This window comes from Tupaia chinensis, unplaced genomic scaffold, assembly GCF_000334495.1.
Source record: "Tupaia chinensis unplaced genomic scaffold, TupChi_1.0 Scaffold139943_1, whole genome shotgun sequence".
In the NCBI taxonomy this organism is placed as follows: domain Eukaryota; kingdom Metazoa; phylum Chordata; class Mammalia; order Scandentia; family Tupaiidae; genus Tupaia; species Tupaia belangeri.
This window is the reverse complement of record NW_006199822.1, coordinates 2162929-2170736: the sequence shown is the minus strand read 5'-3', so window position 1 is coordinate 2170736 and position 7808 is coordinate 2162929. Positions and strand designations below refer to the sequence as shown.

The 7808-nt window shown below is 44.7% G+C and overlaps 1 protein-coding gene across 5 annotated transcripts in view; it reads right to left on the bottom strand.

Moving 5' to 3' along the window:
• Positions 1-7806, bottom strand: part of OSBPL3 (oxysterol binding protein like 3) — a 226841-nt gene extending 219035 nt beyond the window's left edge. For all 5 annotated transcript variants that reach the window (XM_027765935.1, XM_027765934.1, XM_027765936.1 and 2 more), the window contains exon 1: positions 7707-7806. The gene's annotated coding sequence lies outside the window, so the exon portion shown is untranslated. The remainder of the gene's footprint in view (positions 1-7706) is intronic.
• Positions 7807-7808: the final 2 nt, after the last annotated feature.

Below are 7808 nucleotides of genomic sequence, written 5' to 3'. Positions count from 1 at the left end.
CGGGACAAGAACCGCGGTCGACTACGTGGGAGTCCAGCGACATAGCCATTACGCTAACTGCTGGTTCCCAAGGACCTCTTTTTAATCACAAGTTTTTTCCATGACTCTCATGAAGTTATACTTTTAGTAAAACGGTTTATTCATTTCCATGTTTATTACATCTCTGTCTCGGGCCAGGCACTGTCCCAACCCCAAGCTGCCAGAATGAGCGAGACTCAGGGGAAGTTCTGGTTTAGTTCCTGACTGTATGTGGAAGTAACTCTGGGAGTCATTAAGAAAACGCAGGTCCATCAACGGGCAAAATGGACAAGTTAAATATGGCACACACATACAGTGATGTACTACTGGGCAATAAAAAGGAATGACGTGCTGATTTATGCTACAACATGCAAACGGCATGCTAAGTGAAAGAAGCTCACCGTGCAAAGTCACACATCCTATGACTCCACTTACATGAAATGTCCAGAATAAGTAAATCCAAACAGACAGGAAGTAGATTGTTGTTTCAAGTTGCAGGTTGGGTGGGGGGACAATGGGTGGGAGGAATGGGGAGTGACTGCAGATTTTTTTTTTGAGGTGATGAAATGTTCCAAAATTAATCACACTGGTGGTTGCACAACTCCATGAATACACTAAAAACCATTAAATTATATACTTCAAATGGGTGAATTGTATGATATATTAATTATATCTCAATATAACTGTTATAAAAAAAAGGTAACTGAATAAAGTATGTTTCGTTTACCTAATGGAATACAGTCCAGCTACAATATAGAATGAGAAAAGACATTCCAGTGATCCACCCTCTTCTTTCCAAACCACTTGATGCAGAAACTTTGGGAGTAGGGCCTGAGGAAGGAAAACACTTAAAAGATCCCTAAGTGAGCTAGAAGGTGGCGTGGTGGTGAAGGCACTGAACTCCCACATGGCCAACTGTGGTTCGAGTCCCAGACCTGGAGGCTTGAAAACCACGCTGGGTACATGTGCATGTGCCCAAAATCCCCGGAAGAGAATGAAGAAGAGATTCTGATGTGGACACCCCCTCCAGAGTAGGGGTGGTGTTTCACTTTCTCTCTCACTGTCTCTGTCTCTTTCCTCTCTGGCAAGCACACGTGCCCTGACAAAAACTTAAAAGAAAAAAAAAAAAAAGATCCGTAAGTGATTCTAATGTAAGCCAAATGAGAAACTGTAATTCAGGGCAAGATTCAGACAAGGCGCTGACAGTGAATTACACAAGAGTATAACAGCTCCATATAGAAGGGGTGGGCACAGAGAGCCTTGAGCATTCACCTCTAATACCGAGGAGGCAGAGGAAGGCTTTCTGGAAGCTGCATCTTAGCAGAAACAGGATGAAGCAGTGGGAGTGAGCCAGGTGAGTATGAATGAGGAGGAAGAGATCATGAATAGGCAGAGGAATATGCAAAAACATGTTGGCCAACCGTCACCATGCATGTCCCTGGGGGCAAGGGTGGGGCACTGTATTTACCTCACTGTGCCTGGAACACATCGAGGAAACTATGAGTGAGGAAGCAGAAGCCAATTCCAACAAGGCTCGAAATACAAATAAAATATTTATTGATCAATGAAATACTGACAAAAATTTAGTTCAAGTTCCCTAACAGGCTTAATACATTTTACTCACAGCATTGCCACAGATATGAAAAATAGTGTTATTTTTATAGCAAGATGTTTATTCTACAATGTTTGTTCCATGTATGAATTTTGGATCTTTTTGGAATATCTCCGTGGTCTAAGGGTGAGAACAACCTGAATAGGTGCTTTCCATGAGTTTAACTAACTAGGAATTCTTCTGCTTTGGAGGGGACAAAAATATAAGTTTCTTGGACTCTCCTAAGTTTGTAGTTAGGACAGACCCTTGTGCAAAAGACAGATTAACCACAGAAAAATAAGCAAGTTTATTAACATGTGCAGTGCACACCACACGGGAGAAACCTCAGTGATAGTAAATCAAGGCAGTGCTTCAGGGGTCTGGCTTATACGGCATATCCAACAAAGAACAAGTGACAGAACCAAAGAAAGCCATTTAAGGCTTCTCAAGGCAGGAAAACGTGGGAGAATTAATAGACTCAAGTCTGCTTCCAGGTTCTTCTGACAGTCTCTGAGCTGACACTGGCTCCAGTAAAGGAGAATTTGCATTCTGTCTTTAGATGGAAAAGGGGGATGGAAGATAGAAACACTTATCTTTGTAAATCTCTGTCTTGCTTCTAGACAAACAGAGAAGGAAGGCCAAGAGTTTCCCAGCACCTTAACTGTCTTTAGCTCAAAAATATTTAGGTCAAAGAGGCATATACTGGGGTGATATTCTGGTTTCTGTAAGCTTTATCATAAATTGATAAAGGCATTAAAATATTGATGATCAAAAGCTAGAAGACAAATGCCACATTCCAATTACTTTTTTCAGAGTATTCTAAGGAAATGAAATGAAGCAGAATTATGTAATGCTCTTTAATTGAGCACCTACTATGAATAAGACATTACGATTAGTGATGTGAGGGATGGAAAGAGGAGGAGTACACACACATCTTGTCTTTGAGGCATTTGAAATCTAGTACCATTAGTGATGTGAGGGATGGAAAGAGGAGGAGCACACACTCATCTTGTCTTCGAGGCATTTGAAATCTAGTACAGAGGACAATATACATGAATAAATAACAAGGCCAGGAGACAATGGAGCAAGGGGGCGGGGCATGAAAGGTACCAAAGGATCTTCAAAAGGGTTTTTTAGAAAATGCATACATGAAAAAACTATGCATAGATTCCAAAATGTTTGCATCAAAATAAACTTGTATTTTCATTCCAGTTTTCCACAAGCTTTATAAAGTCCCCTCATACAAGTGCTAAAGGAAAGAAAGAAACTAGCTATATACTCAAGAGATCAGAAATTGAACTGCGGGCTTTTTCATGTTTAAAAAATTGTTCAAGTCCCAGACCTGAGGCTTGCTTTCTCACTTTCAATCTCTCTCTCTCTCTCTGTCCCTCTCTGGTCAAATTAAAATAAATAAAGTTAAATAAAATAATTATTTTTAAAAAATGCTCTGGGCCAGCAGGTAGCGTGGTGGTTATGGTTTGGACTCTCACATGGCTGACCCTGGTTCAAGTCCCAGACCAGGTGGCTTGCTTTTGTACTTTCCCTTTCTCTCTCTGGGAAGTGTTCATACCCTGCAGCAAATTTTTAAAAATAATAATAATGATAAATAAAATAATGATTTTTTTTAATGCTGAGGAGCCAGCCAGGTGTGTGGTAGTTAAGGCACTGGATCCCACTGGATGGCTAACTGCACTGTTCAAGGCTCAGACCCAGCAGCTTGGTCGGGTGCATGTGCATGCGTGCCTGAGATCCCAAGAGGAAAAGGGATTATGGTATGACCATCTCCCTTAGGGGGTGATCTCACTTTCCCTGTCTCTGCCTCCGAGTCTCTTCCGTGAGCACATTTGCCCCCTAGGAAAAAAAATATCCTCAGAGATTGGAGTGACAGATAATGCTGACAGAAGTACTTTATGAACTCAGTCATGAAAGACATAGGCTTTCACAGGGAGAAACCACGAAAGAGCTGGCTAGACAGGAGTGCATGAGCAAGGCCAAACGCTCTGTTGATTAATGAAGTTCAGACTACGAGGTTGAGGAATGATGAGGTGAAGGCCAAGCCTGAGGCCAGGCTGCTGGATCCTGACTTTAGGCTAAGGAATCTGCTTAAATGGGTAGAGAAGAGCCAGCTCCACAGCTCAGCGCTAATGCGCTGCTCAAGAGAAGACAATCCCACATGGTGACCATGAATCGAATCGCCTGCTCAGTCTGGTTAGCCTGAAACATAATGAGCATGCCAAAGATCTCATGGGCTGGAGGACCAGAGGAAGGGGATCGTGGCATGACCACACACAGTAGGAGGCACTCTGGAGGACCAGAGAAAGGGGATCATGGCATGACCACACACAGTAGGAGGCACTACTCTCTCTCATGTGCTTACATACCGACTCTATCACTAACAAAGGGAAAAAATGTGCAAACGGAAGAACTGGGGATTTGAGCCTCAGCACTACCATGTAGTAATTCCAAAGTAGTTGTGAACGTAACTCTTGCCAGCCTCATCTGGAGACTGGAAATACAGTAACAGGGCCTGTTTTGATGTCAAGGATTAAATGTAATAACTGACGTGCAGCATTTATAACACGTGGTCCATAAAAGCTTAACAGCTGTTGCTGCTGTTATTAATATTGACTATATGAGCCACCCAAGAATTCTTAATAATATAATGACAGTACTTTAAAAATTTACTGATCAAGGTGTGAAGGAGAGACGGAGGGAGAAAAATTCACCTTGGGACTATTAGGTCAGAGAGCAAGGTGGTTAAGGCCACTGGATTCCCACATGGCCGACCACAGTTCGAGTCCTGGACCTGGCGGCTTGCTTTCTCACTTTCTCTCTCTCTGTCTCTCTTGGGTCAAATTGAAATAAACAAATGAATAAATAAAGTTAAATAAAATTAAAAAAAAAAAGAAAGAAGTCCCTAAGATCCTCAACTCAGTTGTTGGGGCAAGAGGAAGGGAATCAGTGAGAAAGACACTGAGATAAGGGTGGGGGTGAGCCTGAGCACGGTCTGAACAGTAGCAATTAGGAAGTCAAGAAAGAAGTTTCAAGAGGAGAGGGCCAGAAAGCTGATGACTAAGTAGATTTAGATAGGAAAGGAATTTGCAAGGAGCCACAAACAACTCTCAATTATGTATGGAAGGCTCTTTTAACATGACCACTTCCATCCTTCTCACACCCCTATCACTTCCAGGAGCATTTTAGGCTGGAGAGTTTTCCAGCCTTGCCTGAAGTATTCCTGAAATGCAATTAACAATGAAGGTAGTATAGTACTGCTAATGGGGCCTGGTAGGAGAGTGGTAACACAACTGAATCCACAGGGGAAAGCTCCTGGGTGTGTAGCCCGAGACCTCCTCTAGCACACATGTGCCTGTGATCTGGGCTTGCTGAGACTGGGGGTGTGTCATGGCAAAAGGACCCTGTTGGGAAGGTCTCTCTCTCTTTCCTCATGGAATAAATTATCTTTTTAAAAATGCAATTATTTTACTAAAAGGTGCTGCAAAGGTTTCTGGAATTAGTTATGGTTTCTACCTCTCTGTTCTGCATATCAAGATGGTGGAATTTGCTGACTTTCCAACATTTTCCTCAAGGGGGTATAAAGAATTGCTATTCAGAGTTCATTTACCACAGTAAGTAAAACCAATCAGATTTCTCTTTAGAGTTAGATGCAGAAGTTTTTACAAGGAGACTTCAAAAAAGTTTTTGGAAAATGGAATTAAACAAAAGCTTATTTTGGTGCAAAGAACTTTTGAAATCCGGGCATCATTTTTTTCATAGCTTGCATCGTCCAGGAGCTTTCTGAACATATTAAAAGTCCCCAATCTATCAATACCAACAGCCGTGAACCATAAATTCAACCACAAAAATCAATGGCAGTAAGGGTCACAATAATTCAGAAAGCAGTACAACTAGACACTTGGTATTGGCACCAGAAAGTTTACAGCCAAGCCACAGACAGTTTTAATAAATTATATCATTGACTCTACATGGGTCAATAGTGGGGGCAAGAGACAGCACAGAGCAGCGGAAGGACCTGAGAGTTTAGAGTCAGAAAGAGAGCTAACCAAATTTAGTTCAGCAATTTACTACCAACCCTGGACAAGTACCTGAACTAGGTTTTTCCTTCATCTGAAAAAGAGAGATAATGTCACAGCATATAAAGATGGTGAAGACTAAATGAGGTAACACAGTCTATGAGAGGTCTGTAGTATTTGGCTTACAACATAACTCTCAGCTATTACAGAAAATATAGCTCGGGAACCAGCAGTTAGCGTAATGGCTATGTCGCTGGACTCACACGTAGTCGACCGCGGTTCATGTCCCGGACCCGGTGGCTTAAAACTCACGCCCGGCGCGTGTGCATGCGTGCCCAAGATCCCGAAAGGAGAATGGAGGAGAAGGGATTGCGGCGTGACCATCCCCTCTGGGGGGTGATTTCTCGCTTTCTGTCTCTATGTCTCTCTCTGTCTGTCTGGCGAGCGCACTCGCCCTACAGTGAAAAACCTCTAAAAAAAAAAAAAAAGAAAAAGAAAATATAGCTCAATAATAGAAACAAACCTCTTGGCTAAGCAATAACTTTTGTTACAAATAAAGCTACAAGTGTATTGGCAGTAATGGTGACAACCACATTTTAGCTTCTTGGAAGTGACCCAGGACATTAAAGAGAAAATGGGCTGGAATCCTAATTCTGCCAGGGTAATTTTGGGAAAACTGGTTAAGTTGCTGAAGCCTCCAGTTCCCATGTGTTTAACAGTTCTTAGCTAATAAGACTACTGTTATGTGTAATGAGGTAACCAATACAAGTTCCTAGTATGCATCTTAGAACTCAGGAGGTGCCCAATCAATAGTAGTTAGATACTTGTGAATTTCCCCAATAGAAAAAAAAAAAAAAACATTGAAAGCAAAACCAGCTATTCCTCATATTTAGAGTTTTATTTATTCATTCCATAAATGTTTGTTGCAAACCTACTGAGTGTCTGGCATGGGTCTTGACTTTAGGGATCAAGTGATGAAAAACACAAAAGAGGCCTCTGCTTTCCGGGAACTTCCATTCTGGTGGAGGACGGCTGATAGTTCACTGCGGGGAGATTAAGTGCTATGAGAGACAGCAGAGTCGTGTGCTAGCGAGCTGCTGGAGGGGATGGTCAGTTATTTTAGCCCGGATGCATTCCAGCCCAGGCCTGCTTGACTGGTCTTCTGTGGCCGGTAGGGACCTCACCTTGCATGATGCAGTGTGGATGATCGGATACCAGAACTATGCTTTAACCTACCTGTGGGCTATCTCTTTTGCAGCTGCAGCTTGAAACAACAGTACTTCTAAAAGCCCCCATCCCAGAACTCAAACTCTGGGGATCCGTACAACTTCTAGGGGAATCAGGTGTCTCAGTGTAAGAAAAAGGATAAAAGGAAAAGTGACAACTTCACAGCCTGATCAACTCCGAGAGTCTCCAATGAGGAGACTGATGGTTTGTGGGGTGCCCCCGATGCAGAAGGCGGCAAGTTGTGTTACCGAAGAAGGGTGACGCGTCCCTGCTTCAGGGACCTGTGACAGGGCCATCCGCACCTCTTGAGGCTCCAAACTCTCCCTCAAGCACCCGAAAACGCGGAAGGGCGGGTGCCAGGGGCGGGCAGCCGGGCGCAGGAGAACCGGACGCAAGCTTGGCGGAGAGTCGCCCGCGTCCCCCGACGCGCCCTATTTCGCGGATGTGGTGAAGGCTCGCGCGGCGCGATTAAACAGGTTTCCTGTGTCTCCGAACCCCGCGCGGCGCCTCCCCGTGGTCTCAGTCAGCCCCTCGGCGCCGCATCCTCCCGCGCCGGCATCCAGGGCCCTGAACTCGGCTTCTTCTCGCGGTCAAACCCAGCAGAGCCGTTGCTCGAAAGACCCAGCCCTTAGGTTGGGCAGCTCCCTGACTCTCCCTCTCCGGGACTGGCGTCAGCATCGAGGGCAATCTCGCAGGCTCGGGGCTATCCTACCTGCCGGCTCTTTCTCGGATGACAAGAGGCAGACTCGGATCCTAAAACCGCAGCCCTTCCCAGAGCGCACCGCCGCCGGGCCCTCACCACGCCCCTGCACCATTCAGGAGGGCGTCCGGCCCCTTACCTGTGCGCTCTGCGGCCAGGGACGCCACCTAGTTCTCCGGCGCCCGATTCCGGGGATCGTGCACCGACTCCGGAGGACGCACACCCGGTTTCTCCGATCCAC